The following is a 25,064-nucleotide window of genomic DNA, read 5'->3' on the forward strand; positions in this document are numbered from 1 at the left end:
TTTACTTTTCCAAACATATTGAGGGATAAACAATCAGTTCCACAAGACAGCTTCTCTTACCCCTTTTCTCACGCTTTGGTTGGGTGGTTTTATTATTGGAGCATTAATTCAATGGATTGGCTCCCTGGGCCCATCTCTAAACAAATTCCAATTGATTTAGCTGAGATGGCCGACCTTCGGTAATGACTGGTTCATATTGTTTTATGGAACTTGCCTTCTCTCGCTGTTTCCTGTGGCCAGGCTAGTGGGAAGGCATTTCTGCTTCGGTCTGTGTTATGGTGTGATTAACTCAATATACCTCTGGCTTGTCACCATTGCGGTTCAGTACTGCGAGTGCATTCCTGTCAATTCAGGCCATTGAGATTGTGTTGCCAAGGATCCCCTGAGGACCTGTTCTGTGACAGAAGGGAAAGGGTCCTCAGGGGGTCATTGGCAACAAAATCTCAATGGTCGGACTTGACAGCATTCTGTGCTCTGTGATTTAATTCAGCGCAAAACATCAAAAACACCTTTGCATCACTCTATTAATAAACATGGCAGTCCTTCAAATAGGAATCTAAATCTTCCTTTTGATGTCACCACATGCAATTTTAAACTATTATTCCACTTGCAATGACAATGTATAACCGATTATACAGATTATATATATATATATATATATATATATAGTATATATATATATATATATATATTCCCCTGTCATTTGGTGTACCAATTAGATGGGGCATTAGACACATCACCTTGGTAAAGCATCAGCTTGCAGCCAGCAGTGATGGAGGGGGCGGATGTGGTGTGGAGAGATGGGGAGCATTTGTGCATCACGCCATTCAATTGCTTTATTACTGGTTAGTGGTTATAGTCTGCAGACACTCACATGTGATGCCCGGGCTTCTTTGTTGTCTCATGACTTAAAACAAAGACAGAAGGCAGGGATGGGATTTGACTTGTTCAACTCAATTGCTCTTTCTCTGCCTCTCTGTTTTCTGTCTAAAAGCACTGTAGCTACTGTAGAATGACAAACAAAGACATAGAGACAAAGCCTATGAAGGCTATTTTGGTGTGTGTGTGTGTGTGTGTGTGTGTGTGTGTGTGTGTGTGTGTGTGTGTGTGTGTGTGTGTGTGTGTGTGTGTGTGTGTGTGTGTGTGTGTGTGTGTGTGTGTGTGTGTGTGTGTGTGTGTGTGTGTGTGTGTGTGTGTGTGTGTGTGTGTGTGTGTGCGCGCGCGTGTGTGTGTGCGCGCGAGGGAGAGAATAGAAGAGAGCGGAAAAGAAATAGAGATATAGAAACAGAGAGTAAGAGAAAGATAGCATGAAGTATGAAAGGTGTGATAAAAAAGAGAAGGGGATTAATATTTGTTGGGGGTTAGTGAATTGTTGAAAGCAGTAATAAAATGTACATTATGTATTTATTTTACACAGAATGTTTATAGCACTTCATTAACAAAACAATTCAAAACGATTTTGTTTTGTTTTAATTACAGCACAAATAAAAACTAAAACAGATAAAAAACAGCAACAATTGAATTGAAAAACACTGAGGGATGAAATATAGAAATATAAAATGGTAGAAGTTAAATGTAAAAACTCTGTAATCCCCCCCACCCCCCACCCCCCGCTAATGATGTAGAATCAGGGCTGCTGTCAATATTCCACTGTTTGGGGGCTCTAACAGCAAAGTCCTGGTCACATCTGGGCACAAACTGGGATCTAATGACTAGCAGAGCTGTATCCACCGATCTCAGAGAATGCCCAGAGACACAGAGAGAGTCAGTGAATCCTTTGTGTAATTTGGAGCAAGGCCATTTAAAGCTTTAAAGATGATCAATGCATTTTTGTTATCAATACGGAATACAATTGGCAGCCAGTGTAAGTTGGCTAGCACAGGAATAATTAGTTTGTATTTCTTTTTTGTATTTCACCAATTGATTGGAGATTAATGTATAGTTGTGTATCCTCATAACAGTGATGGTGAACATGATGAGCAAGTTTTTTGAGAATAATAGAAGGCCAAGAATGGCCTAGAATCTCTTCTCTCTGTCTGTCTGTCTGTCTGTCTGTCTGTCTGTCTGTCTGTCTGTCTGTCTGTCTGTCTGTCTGTCTGTCTGTCTGTCTGTCTGTCTGTCTGTCTGTCTGTCTGTCTGTCTGTCTGTCTGTCTGTCTGTCTGTCTGTCTGTCTGTCTGTCTGTCTGCCCGGAGCCATTCTTGCAAACAGCTGGACGGATCAGTGCCAAATTGTTTTCATATTTTTTATAGTGTTTTGAAATATTTAACTAAAATTTTACTAGGACGGGTGCTGGCCTATTTGGGGCCATGCATGTGGGCATTTAGAGGCTACTTCTTCTTTCGGCTAATTCCCATCAGGGTCGCCATAGCGACCGCTTCCTTCCTCCCGTCCTTCCTTACTCCCTTCATTTCTTTCACCCTTCCTTCTTTCTTTCCTTCCTTCTTTCCTTCCTTTCCTTCCTGCCTTCCTTCGTTGATACTACACAGTATAACTTAATATCAAGCGACACCATCACTGTCATCAAGTGTTAGCCTCTAAACTACTAAACTACCATGCTACTGCTAGTTGCAGTGGATGGTTGCAGCATAACGCTGTCACCATGCCAAAGAGGGATAAATACACACAGAAGTATTAAATCCCACTGTAGGCTACGAAGTGTTAAAAGTTTTGCTACTGGTGGCAACAGCTGAGCAAATTACAACATATTACGAGCACTGTATAATCTCGTGGATGTGCACTGGCCTGACCATGTTTTCAAATTGAAATTCTGCATAAAGGTAAGGGTGTTTTATCCATGCCCATTTGGATATGGGCATGGGCGTGTCCCTGCACATTGTATTGTAAATGGTGCATTTATATAGCGCTTTTATCCAAAGCGCTTTACATAGATTGTGCATTACATTCACCCACACATTCATACACCGATGGCGGAGGAAACCATGCAAGGCACCAACCTGCTCATCGGGAGCAAATGACACTAACTCTTCTGGGGGAACCCGGGATCGAACTGGAAACCTCACGGTTTCCATCCAACCGCTCTACCTGCCGATGTTGTTTAACAGAAAATAATACAATGGTATCCCTGGCAATATTGCTTGTAGATCAGCTATTTCCGCCGAATGTTCGCACCCACAATAGGGACGCTAGGGTTTGTGTGGTTCATTCTAGTTGTGGGTAGAATAGAGAAGGGTGTCTGTTGTCGTGGCAACTGATGAACACCTCCATCTTGTCACAGACAGAGATGGCAGCTTTGTGTAGCACCACCAGTTGTCTCACTTGACTTAGTTTGGTGTTAGCATATACCATAATAAATCAATCTATCAGTGGGGAGAATGACCTTTTAGCCTATAGGTTACAGACCTCTGTAGAAGTCCAAAAGCTAAAGTTACAAGAAAGTTACAAGAAAGTTAGAGAGAGAGAGAGAGAGAGAGAGAGAGAGAGAGAGAGAGAGAGAGAGAGAGAGAGAGAGAGAGAGAGAGAGAGAGAGAGAGAGAGAGAGAGAGACCTCATTTGAACATTTCCCCCGGTGTGAGGATTTGCATTGTGCATTTGCATTTGGCCCTGTGGCCATGCACCCACAGAGAGAGAGAGGAGGGGGGGATTGAATAACCAGCCTCATCACTGAAATCACCATGAAATAAGCTTTCAATAGATATCCAACAGGTCATATGAATGATAACAAAAAAAACATTTTGTATTTAAACTTGTATGAGCTACAATAATCACATTTGAATATATTGTGACTTCAAAGATACCAGTAAACAGTACATACAATTAATAAAAGACTGTTAAAACACACATATGTGAGTTTGTGTGTATACTGTGTATATATGTGTGTGTGTGTGTGTGTGTGTGTGTGTGTGTGTGTGTGTGTGTGTGTGTGTGTGTGTGTGTGTGTGTGTGTGTGTGTGCGTGTGCGCGCGCGTGCGTGCGTGCGTGTGTATATACATATATATACATACATATATATTCCACTTTTCGAAGTCCCTTTGTGTGTGGAGATTCTCACGAGGTTATAAATCTTAAAACAGTTTTAAGTCAGCTCTACGCATACCAATGTGTTTTGTTCTCCTGAGAGCTGTGAAGGTTTATCAGATAAGGGTAATAAACCCCCAAAACAGAGATTTATCTTGTCTAGGTGGAGTCAGTGAATAACGGCCCAAAGTTAAACTGCTCCAAAAGGTCACAGTGGACTAGTCCAGAGAGGTGTTATGTTAAGCCAAACACAGGCTATGGTTAATTGCCTGGTATGCACAGATTGAGGAAAGTGGAGGACACACGAGGGTCCATATGTCCTTAGGTGATATAGTAGGATGGAATTATGAAAGAATGCAATATTCTGTACTCATTCATTATCCAACTCTGGGTTTGAGTGCTTCTGGCGAGGTTGGCCCGGGTGAGGTTTCAAAGATATGCAGAGTGCACATCTGAGGGCTGAAGGAGATAAGTGTTTATGTACATACTGTACATTGTATGTATCAATAAATAATTATTATGGTGTGGGTGATTATGAGTGTGCATGAAGGCTTGTATACTACAATGCATACACATATCCAAATTGTGTTTCTCATTAACTCCCCTATGGCTTATCCTTATGGAAAATAATATTTTAATGTGATGTAAATGCCTTGGAAGAGTAGAACTGGTTTATCTCATCATTAAAAGAGCTTCATTAACAGAGCTCTAGAGATCTTTAGTGAGATGCTCCCACACAGCATATGCAAATGTATAGGCCAACCTTGAACTTTACAGAACTGACATGAGAGAGCATCCATACAGAGAATAATTTGGATGAAAACCGTGGGGTTCTGTGACTGGTGGAGAGAAAGATCTAACCACAAATGCAGCAGCCGTTTACTTTCAACATCAGCAGGCCACTGTCACAGTCAGGCACGTGCACACATAGACCTCAAAGGGGGCTCGAGCCCCTGCCCTTTTACCCGTCTGTAAAAATGCCCTCTCTCCAGAACATGAATGCAACTTCTACTAAGGTGAAAGAAATGCAAATGCCCCCTTTCCATGCCATGCCTGAACGCAGCATTCAAGAGAAATGCCTTTTCCAAACTCTCCTGAACTTGAATGCAGCATTTTATGTTGAAAGAATTGCCCTCTGTGTAGAAATCCATGCCGTACGCTGCATCTCCAGTATTTGCTTGATTATACTGAGTTGAGTGCGGTATCAAGCACCGGAAATAGCCCATCTCCAAGCTCCCATGCTCCCCTGACATTCTCTGCACGTCCCTGGTCACAGTAATAACTAAATCTTTGTGACTGTGAAAGGCATTTTGGCTCAATTACTGTACTGTAGGCCATAGGACAGGTGTTCCTAAACTTTTCCATGTCAAGGACCCCCAAATAGTCATAACCCCTGGCTGTGGCCCCGTATTGCAAAATAGCTTAAAAGAAAGAGAGAAGGAAAAACAAAAAGGTAAGATAGCCAGAAGCTCACAAAGCGATGCAATGTGCTATGCTCGCTATTCTTGAGGTCAGCGCAAGAGATATGTATAAAGCTAAAAGAAGAAAACCTTCAAAAGAAGGGACCGCACACTCCTCAGGACTGATTTTGCTTTTTTATTTGTTGCACAACGCGTTTCGCTTCCACTTCCTCAGGTGCTATCCCCACTGTCTCTTGGGGGCTTAGGGTGGCTGGTGAGATGTTAGCACTTAGCAGCAGGTGTTGGCGACACTAGGAGGCTCTAGGCACTGTGGGTTGCCTCCGGGCCTGGCTCCGCTTTCGTCTGGCCAGAAGTGGGAATTCTTCCGTGCGTTGCGTCGTCATCATTGCTGCTGGGAAAGAACATCTCATTCTGCCTTGATGGATTTTTAAATCCTCCTTGCAGGTTTTACCGCAGTCTGTAGATTTTGGGTTCTTCCTCACAGAAGAAGTGGTTTGGGCTGCCAACCCTCTCCGGCCGTCCTCTGTCTCTCCAGATGTCACCACGCTCTTTGTGGTCGTCACCCAGTCGATATATATGTATATATATGTATGTATGAATTTATTTATTTATATTTTATTTATTTATTTATTTATTTATTTATTTATTTATTTATTTATTTATTTATTTATTATCATTATCATTATCATTATCATTATCATTATCATTATCATTATCATTATCATTATCATTGTCATTATTATTATTATTATTTACAAATGTGCAAAGCGTAGTAACACTGATGCATTTGGGGAACATTTGCCATCTGGAGAGCCACAGTCATGGTAGCATGTGAGTGAATCCACAGGATACACCATTTTGTGAAATGCTTTCATGAGGCCAGTATGGAATGGTGCTTCTACTCTGCTACTACTAGTGCAGACAATTAGAGCATTAATGGTACATACAGTATCAGCTTCACACGTGGATTTGTGATTCAAACACATGGCTCTCGCACACACAGGGACTACAGGCTCTGTCACATGTACAGTACAACAGCCACAGAACTGAACCCTACTTGGTTTTCATGACTGTGCTTGAATGTGTATTCAAGCACAGTCACAAAAAAATGAAATGAAAGCCTTATTGTGTGATTTTGAGGAGAATGAGGCTGGAGGCTGAAGGAGAGCAGGGCTGCGAAGGGACCAGAGGAAGCAACACAAGTCATCTAATTAAAAATAAGCCATAGAAAGCATCAAATCTGCAAAGTGCTCATTGAATGGACTTCAGTCTTCAGGCCTGAGTGCAGAGGAATGTGTGAATGGTGGTAAAAACAGATGCAGAGGCATGCAATAACTGCATAACAACCACAGATAATTGGATTAGAAATAATTAGATTTGACTCCACACTACTGTATCTCCCTCATATTGGTTCTCAGATCCATTAAGTGATAGTGATACAGCATCTGGTATCTGCTCAGTTTGGATTTAGACAGGAGCACCGCTAGAAATCCTGGGCCCCCTTACACCTGGGCTCCCGGGTCCATCATTAAATTACACATGCATAAGAAATGAGGGGTGCACCGATACGAATTGACCAATACAATTACGTTATTTTAATACTCGCTGATACCAAGAATTTTCTGTAATATTGCTGTTGTTGTTTTTTTGCAACTTTTAAAATGCAACAATTGCAACGTTTGTTTTTCTTTTGTTGCATGTTACCTTAAATGGATACTAAGCAATAAACATATCCTAAAATGATACTATCTCAATCATTACATATGGCCTAGCAGCCAGTTTAACAACAAAATTGCTATTTACAATGCGGCCATCACTCTCTATTATGGGATCTAAACAACAACTGAATCCCTCCTGGTTATGGGATCGATGTTGCTTAGTAACACACAGCCGTTTGTTCGAGTTAATGGGTTTCTACTTCTTTTTTTTTTACGACAATGGAAAACACAGACACCGACACCAGCAGGTTTGAACCCTGCAAGGTGCTAGCCAAGCGAGTGCCCAAGCTGAGCAATGCGATGTCCGCGCTGTCAACTCAGCACTCTCTGAGTTGCAACCAGTTATAGTCTATTCTAGCATTTTTTATGTTTCCGCATGAAGTCAACATGGTCATACTGTAGGTGCCGCTGTCGTGAAAACTAGGGTCCTAGAAATGCAGTAGACGTCCATAAATGTCCAGAATTTGGTGTTGCATGCCCATGGCTGGGCTGCCCGGCACAGTAGGATAAAATTGTTGATTGTTTTTAGCCTGGTATGATGACTTCAAGTTTATTGTCACATCACAAGTTTGCAGGTGTAAAATAGTCGGTGAGATTCTTGCATTTCTTTCGCACAAGCTCCCGACGTTTTTGCAGTTACAAATAGTCATAACAATATAGAGTCTCAGATAAGGAAATAAAAATGAGGCATAATATCACAGTCTTGTGTGCAAATAAGAGGCGTCCCTAGCAGCAGATGCAGCACACTGTAGGTCTCAGCCCTCTGAATCATTCAGGCTTTACAGCACCCCTGGATGTAGATACACCATGCAATATCAACACCATGACAAATGGTGGTTGAAGAACAGGTAGACCAGAGTAATCTCTGTGACACTTACATGACTAGAATAAAAAAGAGAATGCATGTCTATCCATCACAACAACCTCCAAGGACACTGACAAACATATAAATGTAATGATATGCTCTGTGTGTGTGTGTGTGTGTGTGTGTGTGTGTGTGTGTGTGTGTGTGTGTGTGTGTGTGTGTGTGTGTGCGTGTGCGTGTGCGTGTGTGTGTGTGTGTGTGTGTGTGTAAAACACGAAGCGGGCAACGTCAACAGCCTGTGATCTGGCTCCTCTGTGTCCGCTGACCCATGGGGAAGCCACACAGAACTCTGTAAATAATTGAGTACAGAGGCCAGAGGACATTGAAGGAAGTCCAGTGGTCTATCGGCCAGAATCTTATCATGAAAGAAGCGGAGTGAAGCAGGAAGCGAGAATGGAAAAGCTTTCCCTGGGGACACTTTTGCTTCCCTTGGCTCCAGTCTAAAGCTTTTAAAACGTATTATAACAATTCGTACGGGCCGTAATGTGTGCACTTTAACTGGAAACACGCCAGGCCTTATGACTCCCTCTTATGTTAGGTAACAGTTGTGCAACTGAGTGTTCTGTTGTGTCTGTACTCAAAGGTTGAATCATGTTTACTCCTGTTGACAATGAGTTGTAATCTCACCACAAAGCGTGTGACATTTCAAGCTGCACGCTCTTCAGCAGACAGATGATCTGTCTGATCTGTGAGATTAAAATTTCAAACGTCACACCCTTTGTGGTGAGACTAAAAGCCATTGTTTATGGATGTAAACCATGCGTGGACTCTATTTTTATATCTCTAGTTTCATGCACAGTACCATCTGCCACTTCTGTTGTTCTTTTTGGATGTGTGGGTACTCAGTGACATGAGTTATGTTTACTGTGTTTAAGTATACTAGACCATACCCGGTGAAGGGCGCAGACGAAAGTAGTTGCAAACTTGGGGTTATTGCACGCCCTGTAGCGCGGTCCCCCCGCGGCACCCCCCGCGGTCACCCGTCCCCACGGGCAACCCCCCACACACCCCCCCGTCGCGGTCCCGTCGCAAACACACACACACACGCAACGTTTAGCGCGACACACATACGCGGCCGTCGCGCGAACACAAATAATGTACATGTTGACACGTGCCTCCCCAACGTGCATACACGGCCGCGGAGGCGAGTGTTCTGTGTGTGCAACAGTGTAACGCTGTGGTGTGTGCAACAGTGTAACGCTGTGGGGCTGTAGATGCGACGCATGCGCACACACAGAGCCAGCGTGTGTGTGTCGAGGCTGGATTGGATGCGACGCATGCGCAGTTTGATCGGGCACAGACCACGACCCAAGACGGACGGACGGACGGACGGACAGACAGAGGTTACTCAAATTATAGGAAGATATCAACAATGTCAGATTTCTTAAAGGATCTACACCATGAATTAAAAATATATATATATATTTAATATCATATTGTTTATGTCACTCAAACGTTTTTCAAAAGGTTTGAGCCTAAATCAAGCCTCAGATATACTCATTCCAACTAACTTCTCTCTGGCTTATAAAGCACTTTCACCTGCAATACCACATTGTCCTGATTTGCACGTGGCGCTATTGAGCCAGTTTGTATGCATGTTATCTCCTGGTTCTGAGTGGAAAAAGTTTTTTAAAAAAACACACAAATTTACATAAAACCCCAGATATGCTGTGAAAGCCTGAGTGCTCAAACTGGGGTATTTTTTGGGATAGAATAGAGGTAGGGGAGACCAAAAACACACAAAAAAGAAAAAGTTAAAATTCATGGTGTAGTCCCTTTAATGAATTGAATACACAGGACCACAATGGAAACAAGCCCCAAGGCTTTTTGTGTTATCCTTTTAACAATAATTGTAAACCGTACCTCTGTACAAATTGCAAACTGTTAATGAAGTAAGCAATCAAAAAAAGATGGTTAACAAAATGTCCCTATACAGGTAACATCTGATCTCCCAGCCCTTCAAACCCATGCTGTTATGTTATATAGCATGGGTTCCCAAACTTTTCAGCCCGCGACCCCAAAATAATGCGGAAATTGACTCGCGACCCCACCTAAACCTGGAGGTCATTTATGCACATAAACTTGCACGTTCGGTGCGCATTTGTAATGTATTAAAATGGTAAAATGTACTATTTGTAATAATTTTTAGATTGTATTTCATCCATTCTGTTGAATTTAAAATTGAAAAAAAGAATAAAAAAATGTTTGACCCAAAATAAATTTGCGACCCCACCGTGGTCGCGACCCCAACTTTGGGAACCCCTGTTGTATAGAAGCAGAGGCAAGTGCTATTCCATCGCACGAGGGCAGACAGTGGCTCAGGAGGTAGAATGGCCGTTTGGGAGTTCCTAGTTCGATCCCCAGCTCCTCCTGGCTGTATGTCGAAGTGTCCTTGACCTTGAGCACGATGCTGAAGCCCTAATTGCTCCCGATGAGCAGTATGGTGACTTGCATGGTTGCCTCCACCGTCAGTGTGTGAATGTGTACTATATTTACAACACATGATGTGTAGCGGTTCCACCACTGTTGTGTGTGAATGGGGGGGGGTGTTGTTTAGTACAGTGTAAAGCACAAGGTTCGATTTGTAAAATCTTAACCATTTACGTACACCCCATATATGTCTTTGTACGACAAATAGAAAAAATTGTCAATCTACAAGCTCAATGTGAGCTTTTAGATCTACCATTTTAGCTATTCGTGAATTGTTAAAAATAAATTGCTAGATTTTGACGAATGTTGACACATTTTGTGGTGGTTAATGTGGTTAGTCTGGCTACTATACATTTTGTATTCATTATTACATTGTGATATTATGAAACATAAAAATCAAATATAATAGTCTACATTTCCCAAAAGGAAATATATTTAATTCAGTCTGACAAGAAGCAGCGATAACAACCCCCACACCCCACACCCCACCCCCAACAGCCAATCGAACCATGGGGTAATGAAGCGCATTTGAGTGGGTTGGAAAGACTCGAAAAAGCACTAGATGAAAGCAGTCCATTTACCATTCACCGCGCTAATGCTGTTTGTTGGGACGAGATGAGCGGTGAAGGAGTGTGTGAAAGAGTCTCTCTTTACGCAGTATACCCCAGCTCCACCTCTGTGATTGGCAGACGCTGAGCTGCTTGGGAGATGTTGAGCTGTTGCTCTGCTAAGGCTGTGTGCTGGCCCAGGAGGGAAACCTCCCAGAGCAGGGTTAACACCTGCTAAACCTGCTGGAGCACCTCATGGGAGGATGCTGCTATAATGAAAAAGGATTGGAAACACATAAACCCTAGCATCCCTATACTCTGGGCATGTCATAATAGGCAAACATAGGCAAATATTCGGCGGAAAATTGTGAATCTACAAGTTCACAGCACAAGCTTGTAGATCTGCTACTGTCTGTGAAGACATTTGGTGTGTAGACTGTAGACGGAAAAAAGGAGGAGGCCATGTCCAGACCCTTGGAGGACACTGGTCTACGAAGTAGGGTATACGTAAGTTGTTGAAAGGGAATGGGGGGAAAAAACATAAGCAATGTTAGGCCCTGTCCATATGTATTTTTTTTAAACCCAGCTTTTTCTATGTGGTTTGGGGGTTAGTGAGTTTTTCTGTGTTTTCACACAGTAGCCTGGTCGCCAGAGAATCAGAATCAGAATCAGTTTTATTGTCACTTCCACAATACACACTAGGCATACAGGGGAGCAAAATACCGTTCTCAACAACTCATGGTGCTTCACATGTAAAAACAATAGACACATTAAAAGGAGGCAAGGCCGTTAAAAAAACATTAAAAGGTAGAGAGAGCAGACAACATTGGTAAAACAGTAAGTGCTGATGCATTCAAAGTGCAATATATAGTAGATCAAATGCAATTCATCCCTTAAGATGTTAGTTTTGGGGGCAATATTTGGCGAGCGTTCAGGGCTCTGATGGTTTGGGGGAAGAAGCTGTTGGATGACCTGCTGGTGCTTCCCCCTAAGCTCTTGAACCGCCTACCAGATGGCAGGAGTTCAAAGAGATGGTGGGAAGGGTGGGAGGAGTCAGTCATTATTCTCATGGCCTTCCTGACACATCGATCTGTAGAGAAAACGTTGTCACAGTACGTTTTGCAAAAACATAGAGTGATAAAAAAATGTATCCCAAACACGTTGCATGTGAACATGATCCGAACGCATCTATTATCTGAACAGCTTTGGTCATCAATCACTGTTTGCTGTTAGACTGATTTGGATGTGTATTGTATTGACCAATGCAAGCAGGAGAGTGATATGATATGCGTTCATATAACCCATGTTGGTAATAATGAAATATAAAAGATGCACAAAGTAGGCTACATGAAATGTAAAATAAACAAACACTTTACGTAAAAGATTTTCAGCTAGAGCTTGTCCCTGAATTGTACACACGCACGCACACACGCACAGCAGTATTTATTCCCATTGGAGAAAACACACCTGCAATCGGGCAATTTGAAGACACTTTCACCTACAGAAGTACAAAGTGAGTTGCTGATTTGTTTTGGAGTAAAAAAATAAAAATGTATGAATAATTCATACATGCCTCATTATTTATTAAAAGATCATGTGCATCCTAGAAGTATAAAACACTGTAAGGGAATGAAGTAGTTACACTGCATCTGAGTGTGGTTGAGAGAGGCTGATTAATAGGGCACGTGGACACAGCACCCATTATGTACTTCATTGGTGTCCCTCGGGGATCTATACTAGGCCTTTTTTTGTCATTCCTTTTCCTCTATGCCAAATGTCTAAGCCAAATACAACCGATCTACAAGTGTACACGGCGTTGCAATGCAACACGTTGTACGCTTGTAGCTCGGCTATTTTTGGTGAATGTTCACCCCTGAATAGGGACGCTGGGTCTCAAGTGGCTAATATAAAAAGGTTCTGTATGCAACTATGCATGCAGTCGCTTTGCATTGATTCTTGGAGTGAGTGATGTATTGTAATCCCATGGATTGTTACTTTACCAGTGTGAGTGGGGCTACTGCCGTCACTATTCAAATACATTCCCAACTCATCATCGGTTCACTGCTTGTGACTGAATGAGCTTTGTAAGTGGACTCCTGGGAACACAACAGGGGGTGGTGCTACTAGTGGTAGTGTTAGTAGTGTTAGTTGTGTGTGTGTGTGTGTGTGTGTGTGTGTGTGTGTGTGTGTGTGTGTGTGTGTGTGTGTGTGTGTGTGTGTGTGTGTGTGTGTGTGTGTGTGTGTGTGTGTGTGTGTGTGTGTGTGTGTGTGTGTGTGTGTGCGCGCGTGCGTGTGTAAGGCCTGATTTACAATAGCAGATCACAAGCTCACAATGTGCATTGTGATCTTGTAGATGGGCTATTTCTGGCTCGTGACACCGGGTGCAATGAAGTATAAATCAGGTTTATGCATTAATCTGCTTGTTTTAATGTTTAATTTTACATATATAATGTATGTGTCTGTGTGCGTTTGCAGTGTGTACTTTGTGTGTCCATGCTTGTGAATGTGTTGTATTAGCAATAATTTACCAGAATCTGAGCGGCTGGATGTTTATTTTGCATGTGTCTCGAGGGAATAAACAGCAGGTTTCATAAACAGCATGGCCCAGAAACAGATATGAGATAATGGTGCAATCAGGGAGAATACAAATGTATCACAAATAGCCTGTTTCACATTTCCTCATTGTAATTTTCAGATTGCAAATTGCAGACACTAGTTTCATATGTCTACCCGCTTCATCCAGTCTGAAATTATATTGTCAATCATATAATCAATAACATAAGTTTTGAATAAAACTAAATCCATCAAACATAGAAACTTGCTAACAGATGGAGAGCTCTGTTAGAACGGTTTGTTTGTTCAACAGACTACAGTGAGTAGCAGTGAATCACAACATGGAGCAGCACAGATTCCAAATAGTCATCCGGGGGCTTTGAGCTCGATCTGCAGGTTCTCTCATCACCTTATCACAAAACCAGGGAGTTTCAAAGAGATCACGGCCAATTCAAAATCACTTAACCTCTTTCCATGTGTCCCAGAGGGCAGACCAACTAAGCTGAACCCATTGCACCAAACCATCAACAGCCAATCCCAGGGAACCAGAAATCTCGGCGGTTTCATATGATAACCTCCTCCACCACACAAACACACACACACACACACACACACACACACACACACACACACACACACACACACACACACACACACACACACACACACACACACACACACACACACACACACACACACACACACACACACACACACACACACACACACACACACACACACACACACACACACACACGCCTGTTGCCGTGGTAACAGCACGGCCAGAACCTCAGCTCGTAGGTCTCTGATTAAGGCTGTCTGTTTCCATTCTTAGGTAAAGGGATTGATCAGTGCCATGCCATCCCAGAGCCAAATCAAGGTACTCATGCAGAACTGCCTAGAATGAGATTTAATACCTGCTTCCAACTGGAGAAACCCCAAGAAAGGGATAAATATGATCATATTGTGGATTTCTGTAGATTTTCTGCTTTTGCCTCCACATGATTTTGATACACGTGGTATGAGAAAAGTGGAAAAGACACGCTTATCCTAGCCCTATACCAAGGAGAGTGCTGGATCAAAAAAGCTCACCATGTAGAAAAGAAATGATCCGCACACCAGGTAGCTTCGATTTGCAAAGATTTATTTTCATAGTGATGTTTCGAGCACTAAGGCTCTTCCTCAGACTTCTGTCGATTAGAGAGTCACAGCTTAAATATACATGCACCATTGATGCACGCGGGCATCTGAATAAATACAAAATCATACATTCCCATTCTACAGGCTACAGTATATCTAAACATGAATCCGAGTTTACCCCATATGGCCTAGGGTGTTGTATAGATTTATTTCAATTACTGTAGCCCCGTCTGTGTGTATGTGTATATCTGGTGAGAGATGCCAGGTTCTATTAGCAAGTACATATTTAAGGTGTGGAGCTGCTGATAAAAAAAAGATCACTTGTTCAGCTCCCCTGTCTCCTGATTCAAGTGTGAATGTTGGCTGTTTGTGGTACAGTATGTGTGAGAGATTGAAAATGTCACGGCATCCTGTGATGATTGCTTTACACCTAAGGGACTTGTCAAGATGGAAAGAGCCATGAAAGAAACAGCTTAATTGGGTCTGGCCTATGTATTATATTTATGATATATGATATGATAAAGCGAGCTCAGCTGTTAAGACATCTATAATGTATAATATACTATACTATATTACCCCTGGGTCACAGCGTTATTTTGTGAAGTGGTTTCCAACTATGGCAACGGAAAATTCATAGACATAGCCCAATTTAAACAGTTTTTAATAACAATTTCACTACAATAATACTATAATATATACAAGAAAGCGACATTTACATTCAGGTGGACTCCCCTATAACGGCATGGGAGATCCAGAATATTGTAATATTTTTTTATCAGAAAAGTTTTTTTTTTGTCAATCAAAATTCACAACAAGATGAGACATTTTGAAATAATTGTTTGGCACAGTAATACTAATGTGGTCAGAGGTATATGGTTATACAGCATTTTAGTGCTTCAAAGTAAAACGTGGCTCAGAGAATCATAATCAAGGACAAGAACTATACATTTTATAAACATGGCTGATGGCACCAAAGAATTACATACTATCTACTAGAAAGGTGCAATTTGGAGAAATTGGAAGTGTGGTTTCTCCGACACAAATCGTGGGTTGCGACCGTCTTGACCTGAGGAATCAGCTGCGAAAAACTGGGCCGACTGCTGTAATAATTTTTCTCGCTTAGGCCGCTGGACTGTGAACCTCTCTTCCAAGTGTGGTACCTGTAGCCCTTACGGTTTCCGAGAGAAAAATACTTGAATGGGAATTTTCACATTTCTACATTCAAGTCAATGGGAAAAATATATTCACTAATAAATTAATGTAAATTAAATTATAAAACATATAGACATATGGCTCATGTGTGTGCCGCCAAAACTGTGGGAGGAGTAGCGTGCCAAAGCGTCCCCAAGGGGCAACCACATGACCACCTCACTTTACCCTGCTTATTATGCAGCTACTTATAAAAAAATCCATAATTTGACACAAAGTGTAACAGATACATTATTCCGTTATTCCACTAAAGAAAATATTAGATTGTACAGTTGCCACAGGTGTTATGAATGAGCTGATTGCAAACAATCTGTTACTGAGCACAATGGTCTACTATCAACAAATATCAGACCGCTGAATGCTGTGATTGACCAATCAAAATTGAGATTTCAACCAAGCGATTTAATAAGCAAGGGATAATGAACAGTCAGCCGGTCATTATATAGAAATAAACCGGCTGATTAGCTCAATGCTTCTCCCTGTCCCGTTTTCGGACTCTTGGACAATGCTGCAGTGTGAATCACTGGAAATTGACCAAATGTATTACACTTTATGTGTTATGTGTCCAATATCCGATATTTGACTGAACTGAACTGGGTTCTAATCACCCTGATGGGGTTTATTTCCCAATAATGGCCCCCAAACTGTTCATTGTCACGCGTATTACATGCCTACTTAATACAATAAATATTGACATAAAGTATAATAACAAAATGATGTCATTGATTTTAAAAGGATTGTATTGCTTACGGTATAGAAAATAGTCTATTATGACAGGTATATCCAGCATAACATGGTCGGCTCGCAAAATTCCAGAAAGAATTGTTGATTAAATATGAATCGATATTCTGTTACTGCTTACCCTATTTGCCTATTTTATTTTATTTTATGTACAGCCGTACTGTTTTCACAAACATTGTTTAGTAACTGTAAAATAACATTGTGTGCTTGTTTACATGGCTGCCATGTTGCACTGCAGATTGATTGATTGATTGATTGATTGATCCGGGTGCACACTCTACATCTATAGCAATGGTCTGTTCTTCATAGCGGCATTAAGAAATAATAGACTGCAGAATGCCATGATTGACCAATCAGAATCGATCATTCAAAAAATAACTCTCTAGAACACTGCTAACAAGACATGTAGAAATAGTTTGCAGCAAAAAAACATGCAATAAAATATCAATGGCCTTTTAAATCCCCAGAACCTAAAAAAGGTTGTCCATTTTCCCCTGAAAACATTTCACATTACCGATACAGGGAACACCCGAAGAGAAATGTGACATAGAAAATACAGTGTTGTTGGAGTGAACATCAGACTGCTGTGTCTGAATAATTCATTTCACTGTAGCTTTTTCCAACGTCCATGCAAAAAGTTTACAAAACACTGCACGCACATCCAAAAGATAAAATCCCCCCGAGTCTGTACACTGGCTCTTGTTCCATACATGCACATAGCTCAAAGGAAGGACAGATGGCAGCCAAGGGTTTTAGTTCACAATTCTATATTTCCAGATATCCACACTGCTTGCCATGCCTTTAGTTGTTATCAGTTAGTTAGACAGCCACAAGGAAACAAGATAAAAACAGCTATGACAGAGGCTCTGGCTGTGTCTGAATCACTCATCTCATTCACTACTCCCTACTCGGGTTCTATGCCGGAGACAATTAATATAGTGTCCTGTAGTAATTTTTTTATTTTTTCCTATGCTTTCACTATATTATAGTCAATGCACCCATCCTCCGTTCACTCCACTGGCTTCCCAGACCGAATACAAGATATCCCTGTTAACTCATCAGTGCATCCACGGCAACGCTCCTTCCTACCTCAAGGAACGAGTCTCCCCACAACCCTCGGCTCGCAACCTCCGCTCTACAAACACTAACCTCCTCAAAACCCCCATGAAGCTACACACCATGGGCGACTGGCGACCTTATGTCGGCCGCCCCCCGGCTGTGGAATGGCCTCCCTGCCCACCTGAGAGCACCACAGTCTGTTGATTTTTTTTTTTTTTTTAAAGATATTTTTTGGGGCTTTTATGCCTTTATTTGGACAGGACTGTAGGCTGACAGGAAATGGGGAGAGAGATGGGGGGGGAGACATACAGCAAAGGTCGTCGGGATCGGGAGTCGAACCTGCGACACGCTGTCAAGCTGGATTACCAGCGTATATGGTATGCGCCTGGACCGCTAGGCCAGCGAAACATCATCTGGTGGTAATAGAATAAATTGTAGACAAAACAATATATAGACAGCAAGTAAGGTGCTGGCCATGCACTTAAGCTTGTTCTTGTCGTTATTTCATCATCAGAAATCACTTATAAACAAAGACAAAGTCAATTTATAAAATCTAACGTGCTTGTGTCCTTATTGTTCAGTTATTGGCAGTATCCAAAGATCATACAGATCTGTACATTATCATCAACTAGACACTGATATCTTTGTGTGCAAGTCTACACTCAATAGGTAGCAGGTTCCTAGCTGTTGTTGTAGCTACTGTCCCATATCTCCATTATACTGTGGTTTGAATGTTCCCTGTGCTGTGTTGTCAGTCACCTGCTGTGTGCAACTTGTGCAAGATAACTGCAGTGATGGCGATCGAGCTTGGCTTGATGTAATCTGATGTGGACTGCCAGGAGCCATTCTTTCATCTGTCTGCCTTTCATAGGCATGTGAACATTGCAACTGACAAACTGACTTGTTTGAGGCCATGGGAGGCTGAGATTGATCGGAATGAAGAAAAAGACTAGAGAATTGTGCAGCCATAGCGCTTGATATGGCAGAAAACTAGAAAAGAGCAGGAGATTTAGAGCACACGGGTAGAGCACATGGGTCAGGAATCATCTGTGAGAAGCGAGGGGTTTCATTTTTCAAAGCATGTGTTTAACCCATTGAGACCTGAAGCCGATTCTGCACACGTCTTCTAAATCCTAACAGTTTTCTGAAAGACTTATGTTGCTATATCAGTGGTGCTCAAACTTTTCATGTGAAGGACCCCCTAAATTATATTTCAAAAATGTATTTCAAAAACGTATTTCAAAAATGTATTTCAAAAATGTATTTCAAAAATGTATTTCAAAAATGTATTTCAAAAATGTATTTCAAAATATTTTGTTCCGGCTTGAACCGCTGGCGTAACGGTCCAGGCACCTAGGCTCAGTGTAGCCTGACAGCGTGTCGCGGGTTCGAGTCCCGATCCGGACGGCCTTTATTTATTATTTTATTTATTTTCACGATTTTTCAAAAATAGCAGATCTACAAGCTCATAGCACTGCACGAAGTGATGCACTATGAGCTTGTATATCTGCTATTTTTGAATAGCCAACCAATGTACTATATTATGTTATATATAGCTAAAATCTAAAATGACACAGATGCTTTCCCGGTATTTATGTAGCCAGTAGGTTGATCATACACCTTCATGAACTTCATTGACAATGTGTGGAGATTCTTACTTGTAAGTACTCAGTGAAGCATTAGCTGTTCTACTGTAGTTCTTTGCACAAGAGCTATGTGAACAGATGGATGCGTGGAGTTGTTTTCATCTACTTTACTTCTTTCTCTGATTCATTGTGACCCCATCTCATGCCCTGGGATGGACTCATTGGATTGATGTGTGTGTGTGTGTGTGTGTGTGTGTGTGTGTGTGTGTGTGTGTGTGTGTGTGTGTGTGTGTGTGTGTGTGTGTGTGTGTGTGTGTGTGTGTGTGTGTGTGTGTGTGTGTGTGTGAGTGTGTGTGTGTGTGTGTGTGTGTGTGTGTGTGTGTGTGTGTGTGTGTGTGTGTGTGTGTGTGTGTGTGTGTGTGTGTGTGTGTGTGTGTGTGGCAAAGATACAAACATACTGTATACAGTAAAGGCATTTATACACACAACTCTACCAAGAGCACCCACTCTTATGGTAAAGAATTTGCAGGAAACTTTTTTTGTGAGGGAATGGAACAGCTGACTGTGTTTGATATTGAGATATGATGCAGTGCAGTTCAGACTTCATTACTAAAGTGACATATACTACAAGTGTACACACGTATAGCTTTGTGACTGATGTGAAGTAGTATGGCCTGTGGTTCAGTCTATTTTTTAACTCAATGCATCAAAGATGTCTTTTTCAAACAAGCACATTTTGACACTCTTGAATATTCTTGGGTAAGTTACATTTGAATGGTTTTCTCTCAGCTTTAGATGGGGTTGTTCACCCATTCTTTCAATTTAATTTGTATTTTCATTCAAAATGTGCACAGTGCCAAAATGTGCCTTGTAATATTTCAACGATATTCCACTACCAGTTGACTTTTGTTTTCCAAATAACCTCTCCCCCACAGTAATCCTTTGTGAAACAAAGTATTGTGGCAAAGGAGCATTAGCACGCTAATCATGAGAAAATTAGAGGTGCCAATAATAATGAGCTAAAAATCACTGGTGCATGGCTGTTGCTAAGTTACCAAATTTCAGTGAAGGTCATAACAGATTGATAAAATTTGCTTTCTGTTGAAGCTTTTGTCACGCATGTCATTCATGTGGAATGTGCACGTCTTTCTTTTGGGTTATGTGACATTTAGAATAATTACTTTTTCATTAGCTTATTGCTACAGCAGGGCAGCTTAGTTAGTATTACAGGATAGCAGGACCATGGTTCTAGGTGGGTTCTCCACCACTACTATTCAGCTATTTGTAAGATAAGACAGCCATAGCAGAATGGGGTGACATATCCCTTTAAAGATTATTATGGTATGTTAAGAGTGCTATGGAGCCTAGTGCTACTGGGATGGCTGTGTTGTCATGGTAACAATGTGGCTGTGGAGAACACCCCAGAGCGTTCTCATTCAGTTCTATCATTTTATGTGCCTCACCATTCATAGTGGATTAAACAGTTGAGCACACAAGCTATGAGCAATGAAATATGTCCATAAAAAACACCTTCTGATCATTGTGAAGATAAAATATAACGCACAACTGTTTGTGTACAATAAAAGGAAACAATGAACTATGCGGGTTCAGAGTAAAAGACATGCCTACCACAATATAATAGACAATACTTTTTATTTAAAATGATTGAAAATGTTTTATTATAGAGGACCACTTGAACCCTACAACCCCTGTTCTGGGCATGTCATAATAGGTGAACATTCGTACACGACCGACAAGGTTGTAGATTGGCTATTTTCGATGAAGATGGTGTAGAGGGAAAAAGGGGTGGAACCAACCATAGAACCCTGGGAGACTGCAGACAGGGTGTAAAGTGGTTAAAGAGGCGTTATAGTCTCATTCTGTAACGAAGACACCACGTGGGAGTCAGGCGCTATGTTCATCATAGTTTTTCCACTGATTTTGCTCCTAAGCTTTATGTTAAAAGCAACACAAGTCTTTTCTCTTTAGAACCATGAATGCCAATTATTTATATGACAGCTTAAGAAGGATGAACAAACTGATGGTGAGATACAGTATTAGTAGAACAAAGCGTGTGAATTATAGGTTGTATTGTACTGGTACTGTTTGTTCACATTATAGGCAGCAGAGAGTTGATTTTGACAGCAAATTTTGATTTAGTTTTAGTCATATTTTAGTCATCTGAAATGTTTTAGTTTTTGTCTAGTTTTAGTCGACTAAATATCATAAGATTATAGTCAACTAAATCTACAGTTGATTTAGTCGTATTTTGGCGGTGCCTTGATGGTGTCGTAATGGCTGATTTTACACTTGGTTGCATGCTGAAAATAGCCGATCTATAAGCTCACAATGCGTTGCAGCGCGACGCGTTGAGCTTGTAGATCTGCTATTTTCAGAGCGCAACACCCATGCGCAACCAAACATAAAATTATTTGTCTTTTAGTTCTACTCTCTTCTCCACTAGTCCCTCGCTAACATTTTAGTCTAGTTTTTATTTGTTGACGAAATTGTCAATATATTTAGTCTTAGTTTTAGTCATCATAGCTTAGTTTTTATTTAGTTTTCGTCAGTGAAAAAAGGTAGTCGACGAACATTCTTCGTCATAGTTTTAGTTGACGAAATCAACACTGCAGCAGAGTGGCTCAGGAGGAAGAGTGGCCTCTCATGGAATCGAACAGTTAGATTCCCGGCTCCTCCTGGCTGTGTGGCGAAGACACTTAACACCTAACTGCTCCCGATGAGCACGTTGGTGCCTCGCATCATCACGCATGGCTTCCTCTGCCGTCGGGGTGTGTGTGAATGTGTGTGTGAATGGGTGAATGTGAAATACATTGTAGTACTGTACCTTGGACTTGGAGAAAGGCGCTATATAAATGCAGTGATTCATGTCCAAGGTGTCCATCAGAATAAGAAAAAGGCTGTGAGAGGCATGACATCCTCTTGAATTTCCTACTGTGTGAAACCCTCATACTATTACTATGATGTCACATGAAATCAAAGTTGTTGAATCACTGTGCATCACTTCTTAACCACTTGAACCCTATAAGCGTCCCTATTCTGGGGGGAGCATTCCGTGAAAATATCAGATTTACAATCACGTTGCGACGCATTGTGAGCTTGTAAATCTGCCATTTTTGGCAAAGATATTTAGTCTGAAGCAAAAACGAGAGGGGACCTATAGAGTTTTCCTTCCATTATTACATACAATACATTACTTAATGTATGGATTTTGTCTGTTAAAATCTTGATATCTATAGTAGCTTATAAAGGCTGTGAGACGACTCAAACTCAGGAAGAGAAAAAAAAGAGTAAAGAGACATAATAGAAAAGGTTATCCTATCATGTCCTATGGGATTATGTTACTCAAGCTATTTACTGTGGCTGACGATCTGACAATTGTTCCATTGTTGTTGACCCACTCAAGCTTTAATTAAACAATGACAATCACTGCCTGCAGAAGCTGCACAGTGAGTCTCCAGGCTTGCTCTGGTATGCATACTAGTCAGTCAATTTCAGATTGCTGCATGTGTTTCCCCAGCAACTGCACGATAACATGACAAGGAAATTCCCTTAGGGACTATATATGTTGTGTTAGTGCCAAGAGCACTAACAAAAGGTTTTTGAATGTGACCATCGACCTAGGGCGACAAAAATCATACAGGTTTTTCTAGATAATATCACTACAAAGAGAAGACAAAAATAAAAAAAGACCCTTTGAAAGATGAAGGTAATAACCCAAATTGGTATTTTAAATAAAAAATGTATTAGCTATTTTAACCCTCATATACTTCATTGACTTGGTCCCTCCTTTTCCCCCTCTACACCAAACATCTTCACCAGAAATAGCTGATCTACAGTATAAGCTCACAACGCGTCATATTATATCATTTTCGCAGACTGACATGCCCGGAATAGTGATGCTAGGGTTCACGTGGTTAATACACAATACTGATGGACATTTATTATAACCCAACGCATCGGACAGGCTTTTCCCTGCCATGGCTCAATGCATACTGACCCTAGATAGCTTGAGGCTAACTGCCATCTTGGGATTAGACGAAGGTTTCAACTGATACATTCACATCGTGTGCTATCCAAGACTTTAGCAAAGGGAGGTAATAAAAACAGGATTTCTGAAGTCATGCATGGACATTTACCAATTTTACAGAAGACGCCTCGGGGTCAACCAAACCATAATCCATATTTGAGTCAATCTTAGTTGCTTCATGATGGTAGTCATACTGATATATGTGCAAGTACCGTATGTATAATACATGTCCTCATCCAGTTATTCATAGTCCTTACATTTATTAATTTTAATTAATGCTATGTTAATGATGCACCACTGCTTTGGCCTTCAAAAAGCCACTCACACCTATGTGTGTGTCTAACAATCTTGGAGCTTACTTGAGGCTGTTACATTGACCCTTGACACTGAAATGCATTCTTTTTTAAATTCATGAAAAATGTAAGCAAAATGGAATGCAATACCAAACCGCAGCAGCAGAAAAGTTTGACTTATTCTGTTTTGAATTGTGATAAGTAGAGAAATAATATTTCAGTTGTGTTTATTTCCAATTGGAAAATATATCTAAAATTGTAGTAGATCACATAACGCTAATTCCAGGAATATATATAAGAGCGCTTTCACACTATGGTCTCGGGTGCGCACTCCAGACCGCTTGGCAGGTGTCGCGCTAGTGTGAATGTTGCGTATCGTCCCCCGAAACGGATTACCGTTCCGTTCCCGAAACCACCTCCGGAGACAGTCTCGGATCCGGATCATGCGTATTTGGGTACGGTACGCTGCAATGTGAAAGCAAGCGTACCGTTAGGCGGAAGTGGCCCGCTATTTGTAATAGGTGACGGTATATAAACTCGACAAAAACAGTCAACAAAAACACGTCGCAGATCAATACACAGGGGTTCAACCATGGCCGGATCCCGCAGTTAATTACTGACCGCCGCTCCCTCCCGCAAGAAAAAATTAAATCCCATTCTGTCCCGCGGGTTCATTTAACATTTACTCCCGCCGCATCCCGCGGGTTAATTTCATCATTAAATTATAAAATGAACCCACGGGATGATGAAAGATTTAGTACCGCATCATCCCGCGGGTTAATTTTATCATTAAATGACCAAATGAACCCGCGGGATGATGCGCTAAAACCCGCAATATTTATATATAAAACTTTTTTTAAAATATATATATATATATAGTATATCTTGTGGATATCTTGTGGAGTTTCAGCTACTATGCATCCCAGAAATATATAGCTTATAAGCAGTGGTGTGATAAAATCTGCACTGTATACGGCGTATACGTACCACGGTAGAACACATCACTGCTTATAAGGCTTTGTAATTTGAAATTTGTAAGTAAATATGGTAACTCATTTAGATGTAGGCCTACGTAGGTTTATGGTTTCCCAAGGACTATAGCCGTTTCACTCATGATGCAATTTCTCTTTCATAACAGATACATATGTGCCAGATAATCCCCACACCAAGAGAGTAAAAAATGAAAAGACGTTGGATTGATGTAGGCCTACTTTATTTAGACATGAGACATGAGAAACAGTACATGGAAGTACAATTCACAATACAAGGTTTCAGTCATTCAGTCCGACTTCACTGTATAGGCTACTATACTTTGCCTTTTCATAAATGATATATTTTTGTACTTAAGCTGTCGTGAAAGTTTATAATATTTAGAGAAATTTAAAGTTTCAAATACAAAAGTAGTAGTAGTTGTGAAGGTTAGCAAACTGGACATTTAGACTGAATGTTTCCTGTATCCTCATCTTGCGCTAATGC

Source organism: Gymnoscopelus braueri (genome assembly GCF_963280865.1).
Source record: "Gymnoscopelus braueri genome assembly, chromosome: 1".
NCBI classification, from domain to species: Eukaryota; Metazoa; Chordata; class Actinopteri; order Myctophiformes; family Myctophidae; genus Gymnoscopelus; species Gymnoscopelus braueri.